Here is a 12,666-nt window from a genome sequence, read left to right as displayed (position 1 = left end):
TCTGGCCTGTGAAATAACAGAAGCCCAGATCGTGAACATTCTGGAGTGATTTTAAGGAAAGGGTGTAAGAAACTAAGACTTGGAGACAGAGTTGCATGTATTCTGTGTGGCCATTGCGTTTGCTAGGTAACAAAAGATGGCTTTGAACTCCTGAGCCTCTTGCCTCCATGGCTGAAATGCCAGGATTGCAGCTGTGTGCTCTGACCCACGTCATCAGCCCAAACTATGAACTATCTCTTGGACTACAGTGGTTTCTGGCTTTATTTCCAAATTACTGAGGTTATTGAATTAGGGGCTGAGTATAGTTGATTCCTTAATGTTCTGCAACCTTCATTATACGATAAACATCATGGAGACAAAGGCACATTTTGCTGTCATGGTAAAGAACGTTATTTATGACATAATTGTTATAAATACACCCAATACATTAATATGATGTGTGGGCATATAGATAAGAGTGTGTGAGACCTATTGCTGACTTCAGCAGGTGCAAGAACTAAACCTCTTAAACTTCACTAGGACATAGGGAGGTGAAAATTATTTCAGTCTTGCTGGAAAGAAACTGGGAAATATGGAACACAAGCTTTAAATTACTGAAAGGATTTGAGCATATATATTCTTTTTTAAAGATGTTTATATTTTACTTTTTATTTTATTTTATTTTTTATTAATTTATTTTTGTTACATCTCAATGGTTATCCCATCCCTTGTATCCTCCCATTCTTCCCTCCATCCCATTTTCCCCTTATTCCCCTCCCCTATGACTGTTCCTGAGAGGGATTTCCTCCCCCTGTGAGCATATATATTCTTATATATAATGAAATGGTTGAGTATATAGTTAACATTTACAAGTATGGGCACTAGTTTAGCTGATGTAGTAAATGCTGTCTTTGAAACAATATAGCAACATGATCTAAAGAGCACTAATGACTCAAAACAATTAATTCAGTAGATGAAATTATTATGCTATGTAAAAGTATCAAAATTGCTTATTTTTTTCAATTTTAACTATGGCTAGAAGGAATTTGATTAAAATGTTAATGGACATGCTTTTCTTATTAATTACCTTTTCAGCAGTATTTTATGACTACCATATTAATGTCAGTAAGCTCTGCTTAACTATTAAGATGCATAACTTTATCCATCTTGGCAGAGATAGTGAGGAGGTGGCTGGTAACCAGAAACCTGAGGACAATAAAGCTTTTGTTTTCTGGTGTCCTTTGGGTGTAACTGCCTTTTTATGGCCTTCTCTTGTCTTATCAGACTTGTGAAAACGTTGTTAGAAAGTATACTTTGAGGTGGAGTCGTTTTTTTTTTTTTTCATGCTGACCTTGAACTGCTGGCCTCAAGCTTTCTTCCTGCCTGAGTCTGACAGTATTGTATGTTATTTGCTATTTTACATCAACAAAACATTTTAGCACTACACACACACACACACACACACACATTATATATATATAATACCAAAGAAGTTACCTAACCTTATTAATATCTTGTTTAAAGTTTAGAAATGACTATCTCCACAGAAGTTGTTTCGGAGTGAGTCAATGATATGCAATAGGAATGTTCTCCTTTGGGCATCATAATTTTAGTTGTTACATGAATTTATTTTTATAGTTTAGTTCCAGCACATAGGAAGAGAAAATAATATGTTGAATTTCCATATTGTACTTTTCTCATTTCCAATATTTTAATACTGGAATAAAGAATTACATCAATTCTTCAATGTAAAAAAACACCGGTAATGTTGACTTCAAACTTTGAAGGCAAAGACTTCAGACTTAGCAGTGTTTAATATGATGGCCCTTCATCCAACTATCTGTCACTAAATAAAGAGGGGGAGGATTTTGATTTTATGAGAACTATAACAAGATTTGGACCTATTTTGTCTTGCATTGGATTTTTTTAGGCATTCAACACTAATAGCTCATATTAAATTTGAAGTCAACAAATCTTCTTTTTTTCCAAATTAAGAATTACTTATCTGACTTTATCCATTCTTCACTGAGGTAACACATTTTCTCTCTATTTCATCTCTTTTCCATTTGATTTTGCCTGTTTCACACCATCTTTATATTCTGTCAATCTTTCAAATCACTTCCTAGATAACATAGCTCCATAATTACTCTTTTCCCTGGGGGTTCTCCAGTCTCTTGTGATAGCATAGGACCTACTTGAGCCATTTAGATGTAGTAGGCATTATCCGGAGTGACGGGAGGCAGTGGTCATGTTCAGGCAAGTGAAGACCAACAGAGATATTTTTTATTGGTCCAAAGTGTTCAATGATGTTGAATAACAGTAAGTTTCTTAATATGCCTTTCAAATCTTCCTAATATATTCAATTAGTCTATATTTTACTTTGGTCTTTTTGTCTTTTGCTCACTAAAAACCACGTACAGTGATATTTTCTACTATGATTTACAGTGTGTATTTACTTTAAGTTAATGATCTACTGAGTTTCACTGATTTCTAGCATTAAACTTTGAACAAAGTCAGGAAATATATAAAAGAAATATTTAAGATGACAGTTACTTTGCAAATCTGAAAACTCCACTTGTCTTCATTAAAAATGATTACACACAGGAAATATAACTAAAGACGGAAACATATCCCATCAGGGAAGGGAGAAGACTACTACACAGAATACGGTATTTTGGATCTGAGTATACACAGGATTTTAGATGGTAGAATTTAAATAATTAGCAGTAACATTAAAATGTTTACTTCTGAGTTTTTGATGAGCATCACAAAATGAAACATGATTACATTAGAGGAAAACAGAACTGGTTATGTGGGAAACTTTATAGCAGTCTTTGTGACCTTTCTACAGTTCTAATGTTATTCAAAATATAACAGTTATTAAAATTTGTTTTCTAAACATACATCTGATGGATTTCAATGGCTTCCAGAAGACAATGATAATTCACCCTTTTCTTTATAACTGAGATGTATACAATTAGCATCATGCTTTTGTGAACATTTTTATTTTGAATTTTTATTGGAAATTTCAATTCTGATCATCATACACAGATAGATATGGCTTTATTTATTTATTTATTTTATTTCCTCCTTAGTAATTTATTCTTGTTACATCTCAATGGTTATCCCATCCCTTGTATCCTCCCATTCTTCCCTCCCTCCCATTTCCCCCTTATTCCCCTCCCCTATGACTGTTCCTGAGGGGGATTACCTCCCCCTGTATATGTTCATAGGGTATCAAGTCTCTTCTTGGTAACCTGCTGGCTTTAATGTAACCAATTCATAAGAAATAAAGTACAGAATGATCCACACTGAGTTACTGCTTTATATACTTAGGAATTTATCAAATAACTTTGGGTTTTTTTTTTTGTTTTGTTTTGTTTTTTTTTTAAGAAATCACAGCCAGTCTTGGGCAATCCTGAGAGGACAGTCAGTCCTATGGAGTGCAGAGAACAAGGTCAGGAGTCTTCACTTTTTCCTTAGACTCATTGCTCACAACAAGATTGCTGTCTCTGATTTTTAATTCCTTGGCTGCATTTTAAGAAGACCTGTGGGCTGGGGTTGTAACTTAGTGAGAGGTACTTCCTACCACCTGTGAGACTGGAGCCAGCGCCAGGATTATTGGAAAACAAGAATGTAGCCCATTGAACTTCCCATTGAATATGACAAGAAGAAGAGGAAGGGAGGGAGAAGGAGGAAAAAAAGAGGAAGAGGATGAGGAGGAAGAAGGGGAAAAGGAAGTAATAGGTCCAGACTCCCTCACCACATTCCAGTCAGTTATATACATGTAGAATGAGCCAGGTCCTTAGGGACTGACAAAGTCTTCCTACGAGTTCTTCTTCAAATCTCTGCCTCAGTATATATTATTCTACTTAAAACCCCATATATTTCCAAATGAAATGCACAGAGCTTATATACTTTTATTTTGAAGAACTCAACTCAGCCTATTAAAAGAAAGAACTAACATATGAATGCTGTAATATATGTTTCCTTTCTAACTGTAACTTGGTTCTCATGAGCCAACTTTTCCTCATTTGTTCTTTCTTAGTACTCTCCACACCTCTGAGAACCACCATATTAGGTCAATGTTTTCAGATTTCACATCAGAGTAATATCATAGTATGTATATTTGAATAACACTAGGAAAAACAACATATCTATAACGGTACACACACCCACATCCCCTACATACAGATTGTACACATGTGTTATTATACTAAATAGTGCCATATGCATGTATAATTATTATATGTCAATCACAATAGAGAAATAGTAGAAAATCAAAACACTGATTTAATATTATCTTAATAAACACATAAACAAAGAATGAATGTACTACTTTATAAATCCAGTTAACATTATTTTAAAGGAGTTTGTAACTTGGCATTACCCCAATGTGCATACAGGAATAAGGCAAAAAAAGCTTTGCCTGGAGTTAGAGATATAGTCCAAGTATAAACAGGGATCTATAGATGAGGACAGGTTCAGTTTTTCTGTCCAGGTCCCCTGGACATAGTCTTGGCAGTGCACAATGTTTCCCTAGAGTCAGGACAAATGTGTAAGTGAGCCTCCTGAGGAGACAGTGGTGTCTTCATTGAAGTCAACATGAAGTGAATGTGAGATACATTCTTCTGTCTCTTCATGTGTCAGTGCTGTAGTAATTATTTCTATGCAGCACAGACAAGGGCTAGACACTGACCTCAGAGAATGTAAAAGCTCAACCACAGTGGCCCTCCCCAGTGTGAGTGTCTGAAGACTCTTCCATCCTCTAATAGGACAGTTTGACTATGGTCACTGTTAAAAGTACCAGGTAAAATTAGTAGGTTTGCAGAAATCACCATAGAAATTGAGGAGCTTGGAAAATGTCAGTAGGCACCATTTCCAGACAAGTGAGGGACTCTGAGGGAAAATAACAGATTAATGAAAGTTCGGCATACAATGAACACCTTTACTCAAGTTTGGGGAAATTTGGGCAGGTGTAGGATCTTTAGAGTTCTTGACAAGGACACAAAAGATATGTTTATTGCTTTAAAAATCTATTATAGTGTGTTCTTTCTTGAGAACAAGTAATACAGAATATAAAAGCATTCGGTAGCATGACAATCAGCCTCCTTTCTTTTCCTAATACAGAGATAGGCAGGCTCAGTAGTTTTTATTCTGAAATAAGGTAATAAAAACAGAATTTTTCACTACTCAAGGATTCATTTAGATCTTACTAAGAAGAATGTTAGTGGCAAACAGAGTGGGGCAATATTTAAATAACACAGTATGTCTGAGTACATGAGAAGAATTCATTGGCACAAAGATGGGGAAGAGGTCCTATGCTATGGGAACTTGAGAGCCCTTTAGTGGAGGCCAAAGTTCAGTTTTAATTTCTCAGATATTGGGTATATGTTTGTTGTAAAAAGTATCCGGAGAGTGCAAATTCTGGATGTGTCAAACATGTATCATATGATAGACATGTTCCTCCTGACCCTGGAGACTCACTGAAATCTCTCTCTCTCTCTCTCTCTCTCTCTCTCTCTCTCTCACACACACACACACACACACTTCCAGTGGATTTTAAAAGTTCAGGGAATACATGAATATAACTATGAACCCATATTCAGTTAATATTCATGTGCTTTCTAGTAGCTTTCTTAGGTATGTGGGTCATAGTCCTGAAGATCCGAGTCCTGAGTTTTGCAAGTGTTAGGTCTCAAATCTAGGACAAATGGCTAACTAAGGTGCTTATTAACAGATCAAAGCTGACTCTGATCTCCCAAATTCCCTCAGTCCCTAACTCTTCCAGGGTGTTGGCTGACATACCCTGTCCTCTACCCTAAACTCTCCAGCCAAAAGACTAGGCTGCCCTTCCCCCAGATGCTTTCTCTCTATAATCAAGCTGTTTGGGGTATACTGGTCCTTTTTACCCTCTTGGCCATTGCACTGGCTTCCCCTCTCTCTCATCTTCCCTCCCTTGTCTCCTTTCATGGCTTGGCTCCAGGTCATGTTCACTCTGGATTCTCCTACATGTCTCTGCCTTTAGCTATACTCTCCCTCGTATCTAAATAAAACTTTTCCGTCACTCCATCTAGGAATAGTCATGCTCCCATTTTTGTATATTTTTCCCATGCATCAAAATTGCAAATTAATAGCAAGAAATATCTATGTATGAAAGAGGTGTACACTAGGAGGCTAACACTGGTGAGATACTTGTCTCAGTCTTTGTATGTTCCTTACATAGACACATGCATTGTGAATTATCAGGTGAAGAGTGGGAAAGGGTTAAGTAGGAAGGTGGGAGAATATTTACAAAGCCCTGAGTACATACAAGGGGTGAAAAATCAGTTGTGTAGGCCTGGAGCTAAGACATTTAGTGTGGAAAAAGAAGAAGCCAGGTAAATAGGATTAGAACTACAAAGTACTTCCTATGTATAGTAATTAAAATATTTGTATCTTAATGTGGAATCAAAGTAGGATCCTAAAGAAATGTTAAAATAGTTCTCATTTAAGAATGTCCCAGGCTCCATCTATTCTGAAGAAACCATGGTAGGTAAAATATGACATACAAGGGGCAGCAGACATATTACACTTTTGAAACTTTCAGACCCTATACTATTGTCTCTCTTTTTATAAACAATACCTAACTAAATAAAGAATTTTAACCAAAAAAGAGAAAGACATTGGGTCTGTGTTAGTTGAAAAAACTGTGAATGAGATAAGCACCGACATTCAAGTCACTGACAGTCAGGATAGTGAGAGCTCGATGAAAATGAATTTTAATACAAGGAGATAATTTATTTTAAAAAATCTGTGATGAAATATGCATTTCACATTTGAAGAGGCAACATTAGCAGAGATTATTTTGTGAGTCTGATTCATAGAAAGCCAGAATTTTAACTTTCATCTCTTTTGCCTGACATTTCATATATTATTATTTGTATGATTCAGCCATGTTGAATAAGGGCAACACTCCAGTCAGTGAGCTCAACCTGTGGCTCCTCCACAGCTCCTTGGCCTCAGACCTCCTATTCTTTCTTGTGGTTTATTTTGTGTAGCAGAGAATATTATAACGTTCACTGTTTGGGTCCCTGGATCCCTCCAAAAGCTCAAGTATATTTCCTGGGTAGTTTGTTTCTTTCCTGGAGGTCTGATATGTCTCTGTCACAGTCCCCAAGATGCTACATGAATTTCTCCTATAGAGAAGGAGCATCTCTTTCACAGGCTGCATGACAAATCTCTACTTCTTTATCTCGTTTGCATGCGTGTGGCCTATGACTTCTATGTGGTGATCTGCCACCCTTTCTATTATGACCACGGGTTATTGTGTGCAATTGGTGGCTTCCAACTATGTGGCTGGCTTTATGGCCACCATGATCAAAGCCTATTTCATTTTAAATGTCACTTCCTGTTGCTTCAATGTTACGGACCACCTCTCCTGTGGTATCTAACGAATCCTCAAACTGGTATGCAAAGATACGTCCACTGCTGAGTTATCAGACTTTGCCTATTGTAATTCTTGTCTTCTCTTTCATCACCTCTGTCCTCTCCTATGTCTACATAGTGTGCGACATTCTATGCATGCCCTCCACCAAGGAGGAAAGACCTCATCTTCCCATGCCTCCCACCTCATTTTGGTCATAATTTATTACACAGCCATAATTTTCATGTAATACCGACCCAGAGCTATTGTGTCTTTTCATTCTAACAAACTCATCTCAGCTGTGTATGCAGTTCTCACACCCATGCTGAACCCCTCCATCTACTCCCTAAGGAGACAGGGAGTCCACGATGCTATCAAGAAGACCCTAGGAGATGGTCACTGCGTTGAGCTCAGGTGATCATCCTGTCTTGAGAAGGACACAATATACCACAACAGTGAATACAGATTTGTTGTTTCTTTTAGCAGTTCTTTACATACATGAATTCATAAAGAAATCTCAATAGAAAAGTAAACAACACAAAAATCTAAGCTCAAAAGGGAAGTCAGACATTATATATTGCTATAACTATAAACAACTATTTTTTAGTATAGACATGCCAGTAACTTACAACTGATATAATGATTCAGCATATTGAGTGTTTCTTATAGATTAAATATGTATACTTACATGTTTAGCATTTATTTAATATATGTAAAGTGTTCAAATTAAAGCAATGCTCTCAACAATGTCTAGTGATTCTCACCAACTTTGAATACATTCTAAGTTCCTTAGTTTCCCTTTCAAGTTTTTAAGTGTGGACTTAACGATCCTGCTTATAACTTTATATCATTCACATGTTGAAACTGTAAGGATGAATCTTATGTTGATACTAATATTATTTTTAAAATCTCAAGCATTTTTATTAATTTTTTTTGTTAAATATTATCATTTCATATTGAAGAGAGGCAGGAACTAAATTCCAAATCTATTTGGATAAAGAGTATCTAAAACCGTAACTCATTTTTACTTATGAAAAATCTTAATTTTGTTCATTAAAATACTTATAGGATGAAAATACCAATAAATTATGATGAAAATCTAGCAAAAATATTAATTACTAGTAACGTGCCAGTTTTGTTTTCTTCTTTTATTTATTTTTTGCTTTAGATTTACTTACTTTATTTTATGTATGTAGGTCTTTTGACTGCATGTACTTATATGTAACATGTATTTGCCTGATGTCTGTAAAGTTCAAAGGAGAGCATCAGTTTCTCTGGGACTGGAGTAATGGGCAGTTATGGATCACCCTGTGAACACTTGGTGCTGAGCACAGGTCCTCTTCCAGAACAACAGTTGAGCCATCTTCCCCACCCCAGATCCTCTGTCGGTTGAAGAGCATTGATCCCACTGAAACATGGCATTCAGTTTAAAGGGAACTGAAACTGAATGAAGGATGGACCAGAATTTTCTTTACTATTTTTGAAACCTTTCTATAAATATAAAATAATTCAAAATTAAAACGTGTGTTTTAAAAAGAAGTGTATTGAGTATATTATTAGTCTAGGTTGGAAGTCAGGGTCTTTTAGTGCTTGTCCTGGTCTATTCTGGCTTTCAGGATTTCTGCTGAGAAATCAGCTGCTGCTCAGTGAGTTTTTCCTTACGTGACGTGCATGGCTTTTTCTTGCATCGCTCAGCACACTTTCTTTGTTCTTTATATTTAGTGTTTTAACTATGATAGGCCATGGGAATTTTCTTCTCTTTTCTGTTTGGTGTTTTGTATTATTCTTTTACTCTGTTACTTAGTAATAGTTTTTATATATTAAACAATTTAGTAGCTGATTCCCATGGGTGATTGAAGTACGTCGTCCATTCATTTTTGATTATAGTAAAGTGTTCGGAAAACACATTTAATCTTTTGTGAAAATCTCTGGGATATTTTACATGTATTAAATTTCACCAAATATGCATTTTTTAAATCTAGAAATCTAAATTCTATCCATTGTACTACAGATCCAGGTGACACATGCATTTAAAAGTGCTGATTTATAAAAGAGACTTAAACAAAATAAAATTGTACTACTTTACCCATTTTCAACCCTAACAAAACATATCCATTTTTGAAACCTTAACTAGATACTGGCATATGGGAGTGGATAGCCTCACTCGGCACAGAGAGCAAGGCTCTGTGAGGATGAAGTCCTCATTTTCTTTTAGAATCATTCCTTAGTGTAAATGATCTTCTCTGAGTTTTATGTTCTGTAGTCTCAATTGGTAGAGTCCTTGAGGTCCCAGCCTCTCTAAAATTAACACCAAGTCACTATGTATCTTTGGACGAAAGCCATAAATGGAGGAGGAAGAAGGACAGGTTAAGCCCACTGTCCATCAAATTCTTATTTATCTAACATAGATTCTCAGGGATTTGTTCAAAGTGCCTCCATGTTCCTCATTTCTCTACACACTTTCCACTGTTTCTACCAGGTGTCTTTGACTACTTGAATGCATCTGCTGGGTCTTCATTCTTACAAAATTTCTAGCACTTGACTTTAGATTTGGGATTTCTTGAGGTACAATTTGTAGCAATGACTGCTCATCAGGCTGTGGCAGCCTGACAGACAAAAGAGGTTGACCCTTCCTCCTTAGCACACAGAGTGCACATTATAAAGATCCATTCCGTGACTGAGAGTTCAAGGCAAGGAGCATGGCTTCTAGTCGCTTTAGAGGCCAAATTACACTGTCATCTCTTGTATATTATAAACATTCCATAGTCTTCCTGCGCTACTGTTTAAACTAAAACTTTTCTCAACTCATTGAACAAATCCTGGCCAAGCTTCACATCCCAGAACAGACAATAGTTAACATTTGTGTAGATAGTGCAAAGAATTTTTATAGAGCTGCCATTTCTATTGTTTTGAATTTTTGTGTGTGTCTGTTGAGTATATGTCAGCTCTTTTTTAAAATTTTATTTTATTAATTTATTCATATTACATCTCAATGGTTATCCCATCCCTTGTATCCTCCCATTCCTCCCTCCCTCCCATTTTCCCCTTACTCCCCTCCCCTATGTCTGTGACTGAGGGGGGCCTCCACCCCCTGTATATGTTCATAGGGTATCAAGTCTCCTCTTGGTAGGCTGCTATCCTTCCTATGAGTGCCACCAGGATTCCCCATCAAGCGGACATGGTCAAAAATGGGGCACCAGAGTTCGTGTGAAAGTCAGTTCCCACTCTCCACTCAAAGATGGAGAATGTCCTATCCATCGGCTAGATCTGGGTAAGGGTTCAAAGTTTACTGCACGTATTGTCCTTGCCTGGTGCCATAGTTTGAGCAGGACCCCTGAGCCCAGATCCGCCCATCATGATGTTCTTCTCTTATGTTTCTAGGACCCTCTAGATCCTTCTATTTCCCCATTCTCCCATGCTTCTCTCACCTAATGTCTCAATAGGATGTCCTCCCTTCTGTCCCACTTTCCTGGTAAGTGTAGACTTTCCATTAGTGCAAATTTAAAATTTTCCACATGTAAACGAAATCAGATAGTATTTATATGAGTGATTCTGGTTTATTTCGCAAATATAGCTCTGGTTCACTTATATTGCTGTGAGTAATAGAATATCATTATTTTTAAAGAGTAAATAATGCTGAAGCTGGAGATATGGTTCAGTGCTAAGGAGAACTTGTTGCTCCATAGAAAACCAAGGCTCAGTTCCCAGCACCCACATGACTGTTTAGAATCCTCTGAAATTCTAGTTTCAGGGGATCCAGTGCCCTCTACAGGTGCCAGATATGCATGGTGCATATATATACACATACACAGAAACAAAATACTCCTATAGATACACAATAAGATAAATAAATCATAAGAGAATAATACTCTATTACACAGATAAACTACAACTCCTTTATTTGTTTATGTTTGCTTAGCTTCACAAATACTTTCTTTTTTTCCATTTGTTCATTTTTCTCATTAATTTATTTATTCACTTTACATCTCTAATGCAGCCCCTTCCCTCCTCTCCTCCCTGTCCCACCCTCCCGCACTCTCCTCCCCTTTCCCATTCCCTTCTCCTCAAGAAAAGGGAGCCTCCTCCACCCCCTCCCTCCTTACCGACCTGCCCTGGTACATTAAGTCTCATCAAAATTAGTGCCTCCACTTCCACTGAGGCCTGACAAGGCAACCCAGCTAGGGGAAAGTGATCCTCAAGCAGGCAAAAGAGCCCATGTCAGAAACAGTCCCCACTCCAATTGCTAAGGGACTCTCAAAAAGAGCAAGCTGTCCATCAGCTGATTTAGGGGACCTAGGTCCAGTCCATGCGTGCTCTTTGGTTGGTGGTTCAGTTTCTGTAAATCCCCATGGGATTAAGTTAGTTGATTCTGTTGGTCTTCTTGTGGCATTCTTGTCCTCTCGGGGTCCCTGTATCCTTTCCCCCACTCTTCCACAAGACTCCCTGAGCTCTGCCTAATGTTTCGTTGTCACTGATACTTTTTTGTCAGCTTTGAACATTAAATTTTTTTCTTTTTTACATATATATATTTATATTATTACACATATGTACAATAAGCTACCTACAGTAAGAAAGAACCATGAAACAATCAGGAATTATATAGCGGTTACATTCATAGTGTTTTGGATACTTGTATTTGGCAATCTTAAAGAAAACATCTTTCTTATCTTGGTGCATCTAAAATTCTGAATGTGACTGGATTTTAAACAGAAATTGATATGTAGGCAAAAACTCAGCTTCTCACATTCTTTGCAGAGCCCACCAAGTTTACCTACAGCCAGGACAGAATACTTTAACCTGGTCCTTGGGGAGAGGACACAAGAGAAAAAATATAAACAAGTGCTGAATATATTATCTTTCCCTTTCCCATTTTCTCTTCTTGAAGTTGCCATAACCAAGGACCCATCTGGTTATTTTAGGACTGTAGGATGCCACAGACCAGCTCAGCTCTTTTTCAAGATCACGAAGATGTCTGAAGTATTTTTCCATTCTTAAGTATAGAAAGCTGGACAATGGTTACTGGTTCATGATAGCGAAAGAGGTTCACTGATCCAAGAAGGCTCCCAGGAAGATGAGGAGAGACTCGGCAATTACAGGTTGTTTTCTTTTCAAAAGAAAGGGCATTTGGAGGATGCAAAACAGGTAATGAAGAGTCAGCACCTCTTTACTTAAAGTTGGGATGGTTGTGACAAATATGCACCTTGTAACTGTTAGAAGCACAAAAATACTTTTAAAAAAATTCTAGGTCAGTGAGTGTTGGTGTCTCTTAGTACAAGCACACT

The sequence above is a fragment of the Acomys minous genome (assembly GCF_964271855.1).
Source record: "Acomys minous genome assembly, chromosome: 2".
Taxonomy (NCBI): domain Eukaryota; kingdom Metazoa; phylum Chordata; class Mammalia; order Rodentia; family Muridae; genus Acomys; species Acomys minous.
This window is presented reverse-complemented; position numbering follows the sequence as displayed.